The sequence below is a fragment of the Engraulis encrasicolus genome, chromosome 22 (assembly GCF_034702125.1).
Source record: "Engraulis encrasicolus isolate BLACKSEA-1 chromosome 22, IST_EnEncr_1.0, whole genome shotgun sequence".
Classification (NCBI taxonomy): Eukaryota; Metazoa; Chordata; class Actinopteri; order Clupeiformes; family Engraulidae; genus Engraulis; species Engraulis encrasicolus.
The window spans coordinates 38831215-38836214 of NC_085878.1; positions in this window are offsets into that span (position 1 = coordinate 38831215).

Below are 5000 nucleotides of genomic sequence, written 5' to 3' on the forward strand. Positions count from 1 at the left end.
CAAACACACACACACACACACACACACACACACACACACACACACACACACACACACACACACACACACACACACACACACACACACACAAACACACACACACACACACGCACACACACACACACAGACACACAGACACACACACACACACACACACACTTACAGAGAAAAAAAAGACTGTGTGAGAGAAAGAGGGAGAGATAGAGAGAACGAGAAAGAAGGGGAGAAAGCAGGAGAGACATAGTGAGAGGGAGGGAGAAAGGCCCTGAAAAATTCAAATTCCTCTATACAAGAGCAACGGTGTGGAACGGATATCTATTAAAGGCATTTTATTGAAAAAGACAGACTGCTACAACAAAGGGTCAACAGCGCTATAACTGAATGCCATAATTCATCTGCAAAAGAGGGCCCACACTAAGCAGTCGTCCATGCTGTGCCTGTCCAGAATAAAAAAAAATAGACCGCCTAAATGGGTGCGATGATAAAGGACATGTGCTGTTCAGGATGAAGGCTGAAACCAGACACTAGCACTCAAGGATTTTAGGGAAATAAAGCTGTTACGCAGTTCTGCAGTGCCACTGCGCACCACACTGACTGACACTGATTTATCCAGCATGGGATTGCTTCTAGAAGCGGAACGATGCAGGTAGAAATACCCTACGGAACAGAACACTGAAATCATGACAGGTTCTTTTTTTATCGGTAAGTTTCTAGGTCATACTGTTTTTTTTTCATTTACCACATGGCTGTTATAGTCCAGACATTATATTATTAGGAGATGTTCTTGATGAAAAAAACCTGCATGTTTCGGAATATTTTAGAATTACAGAGTTTCAGTTACTGAAACGCTTATGATGAAAAACCAAATCACTCACCTGGCCGAACAGAGTGCCCCAGCAAAAGGGACTATGACACATACCAGCCAAACCTGCCAGGGAGCTGGCAGGCTACAAAACCCCTTCTGACCCCAAGGAAATCCACTACCGTCAGAGAGTAGAGTATACTTAAAGAATCTCTGCTACCGTGGGAACATGGAACATCAGAACCATGTACCAGAAGGCCAAGGCTGCCATCATTAGCAAGGAAATGAAGCACTACAATCTCACCGTCCAGTGATGAAATGCATCAGAAGGTACTTACGGCAACTTCCACAGCAGCCTTGAAAATCGGATAGAGATCCGCAGTTTTCCACGTCTAGTCAGTTTTAATACAGCTGGACGTGCCTGTGGAGAGCAACTTTAATAGTTTTTCTGTCCGTAAGTGAGCTTCATACATGAGGCTCCAGGGCTTGTCAGAAACTCTGTGTCAGGTGAGGTAAAACAAACCAGTGAACAGTCCATTATCTACTGTGTACATGTCAAAGACAAAGCAAGCCGTACAGAGGGAGTGGCTATCATTATGAAAAAGAAAACAGACCTTAAACTTTTTGAAAAGTGAAAGCCCACCTGGGAAACTCCAAATCCTTTTGTCATACGTGTTCCCTGCACATAACAAAATTGCATTTTATGCCTCACCCATGTAAAGGGGCAGCCTCCAATGGACCCCCAAGGGAGCAGTACGGCAGGACGGTACCATGCTTGGGGTACCTCAGTCATGGAGGAGGATGGGGGAGAGCAATGGTTAATTACTCTCCTCACCAACCTGGCAGGTGGGGAGTTGAACCGGCAACCTTTGGGCTACAAGTCTGAAGCCCTATAACCGCTTACCCGTGACTATTTCAGTGATATTCAACACTAGCAACAACAGAGTGGAAGCCCACATCATCCATCGCATTGCACCCACCTATTACACAGATGACTAGGCCAAGCAGAGGTTCTATGGCTGCTTAAACCAATGACATTGGAACAAGGGACCTCATTATTGTAAAGGGGGACTTTTGATGCAAAGATTGGAGCCAAAAATGAGGGATACAAGTCTGTGATGGGATAACATGTAGTCCAGGGGTATTCAATTAGATGTCAACAAGGGCCAGTTTTTCAAATTCCTCCCAGTAAAGAGGCCGAACTATACGCATGTATTATGGTTGCGGACTGTCAATGAAAAAAAATATGGGAGACTTCATTGAAATGGGGGGGTCTGAGGGTCCTCCCCAGAAAGTTTTGCATTTCTTATGTAACAGGTTGGACTGGGTCCCCTGTTAGTGTGAATGTTGTAATTGCAAACAGCTGCCCGTGTGGGCGAGGGCGGAGCCCTTCCGGTTAGTATAAATTGCCTACTATGTTGGCTGTTAGCCAGGTGTGGCTAACCTCGGTACCGGTTGGCGCTTGGGGAAGCCCTGTACGCTGGGTGCAGTAGGTGATGTTGGCGTGTTGGGTTTTGGACCCATACTGGAGCGCATACTAGAGCGCAGCTGAAATGCAGACGCCAGGTTGCTGCATGTAGCCTAACCGGCTTGAAGGTAAGCCCTTCTGCACTGTGCACCTGGCGATACCCAATTATGTTTGTAATGTGGCTAACGTGATGTTGTTTCACTGCAGCATTGCATGGTCGGAACCAGAAGCAATTGTCAACCGTAGACTTCCAGGCTCGGTTCGGTGCTTCCCAGTTGCAACTTAAGGTAATTTCTAATTTACCGTCACTTTGTGCCTGTGGCTTTCACGCCACGCCTTGCACATTAATAATGGCATTCCCCTGGCATTAACCCAGTCTGTCTTGTGCTTTCTAGGTCGCGCACATATTGTCAATGGGCTGGGGTGGGGGGACGCCGCCGTCTTTTCCCGGTGTTTGTGTTTGTTATTTTGCCTTTTACCACCACGAGCTCTCTTAGTTGTGGCAGTTTGTTGTTCTGTGCGCAGGTGCGCGCAGCCTTCGTCTTTCAGCCATACGGTCTGACACGGTCAGCTCCAATCACCCACCCCTCAGACAAGGGATGAGTGATTGGGGACTGGTCGGTTGAGATTAGTAGCATTGTCGTGTAAACTTGTTGGTGAGGTGTAGATCCCCTGAGTGGTATAGTAAACCCTCTGACAAACATAGGCTACCTCTTCACTGTGAATCATTTCAGTGTGCTGTGACTTCTTTTGTTTATTTTGATTATGTTTTGTGTGTACAGTTTTGATTGCAGTGTTCCTTGGCATTCACAGTGCAGTGTGTAGGTAACACGCTCAGTAAATTACCTGTACTAGCCTACTCAGTGCTCTTGCACTTCAGCCGTCATTGTTTCACGATATCTACCTGTATTGACTTCAGTGGAGTTAAGACTGTTTGTTTGTGTATATGAAGTCCCTCCAGTTTTTCGCGATTCAGCGATCGCGTGGATTCATGCAAATTCAATGATATTCCGCATAATTTCACGATGCCGCGTAATTCCTGTAAAGCCGCATTTTCCCCGCAAAATTTCAACATTCTGTGGAGTTTATTGATTTATATTTTTGTCAAAAAAATAAAAATGTGACTACAATACCACCGGAGACGAAAACCAATACGAAGCATTTTTGTTAATATGTCACTGAAACATTGAAAAATAGCCTAATTGCCTGCTATTTCGGAAGTCGCGACCCTCATCTCAGCTGTTCCGCGTCTCTCCTCCCCTCCCTCACACATAGGCTACACGCAGGCGTCGGTGCTGCACACTCATGACCTTTTCTTTAACAGCAGTAGCCTACTTTTCAGTGCAATCCTGGGTGGAAAAAGTATTGTTGCCCATTTATCCATGACGAAGAAGTGTATGCAGTCATGAAATAGTGGCGGTAGGCTACTGTCGCACAGTAGCAAACATCTTACGTTAGGCAGGCTACATGTTTGCGGAACTTCTCCACTCTCCCCTGTCGCTTTCATGCGCATGCTACCCGACGGTCGTTGTCTGATCTTTTTTTCAATGTTCGCTAATGTTTGTAATTTAAGGGTCTATGTCTATGCGTAGGCACAAGCCTTCTGATAACAATCACTGTAGTGCCGATCGCAAAGGTTTCGGAAATGTGGAGTTTTGCAACTTGTTTCAGTCAAGGACACCGAGATAGGAAGTGCTTTCACTTCCACGTCCAAGTCCACGCTTTCACTGTGTTATTGCAATAAAGTCTTGCGAATCCAACCATGCACACAACCATGTCAACGAGAGCGTGTATGCCATCACAACTTTGCATCAAGCAAATAATATGCAACAGCTTGCAATACGAGCACGAGAGAGAGAGAGAGAGAGAGAGAGAGAGAGAGAGAGAGAGAGAGAGAGAGAGAGAGAGAGAGAGAGAGAGAGAGAGAGAGAGAGAGAGAGAGAGAGAGAGAGAGAGAGAGAGAGAGAGAGAGAGAGAGAGAGAGAGAGAGAGAGAGAGAGAGAGAGAGAGAGAGAGAGAGAGAGAGAGAGAGAGAGAGAGACGCGTCTTCCAACAGGTGACATTGTAACGCTTGCATACAGCCTGGCTACTGTACCCCGCGACGCTCTTCATTAGGCCTAGTGGTAGGCTATACCCACAAGTATTTTTTCATAACGCGCTGTCCCGTTTCCCCCCGAAGTCGTTCTAAAATATCGACAGAGATTTATGAGTGTCGCGGCCATGATTTTTTTTTACACATTGGACGCACTGGCTAATAAGACGCTCTGACAGCTTTTGACAATATTTTATTATTCTATTATATAGGAAGTGTGTTTCTGAATCTCTCTCTCTTTTGTCTTAAGCCTACTTAGACTGATTGTGGTTTTCAGTTAGGCCTACCAAAAAAAACCCAGAAAGGGATGCAAAATCTTTGCAAAAAATGAGAAAATGCCGCAAAATCTTTGCAAAAAATGAGAAAATGCCGCCACAAAATCAGGCATTTTGACCGCAAAAATCACAAAATCCCAGTGCAAAATCCTGGAGGGACTGATATGAAGTCAAGTGAACTGCCTGCACATTTTCAATACAAATAAGACTGAAAGCAGAAGAAAATAAAAACTATTGTATGTGCAACAGCTGTGTCATCCTTTTGTCATCTAGAACCTGTCGGGGAAAATTGTGTTTTTAACATCTGGGTTGTCTCACCCTTTAACGAGACTGGCGTAGTCACCTTTTAAAACCTAATTACTT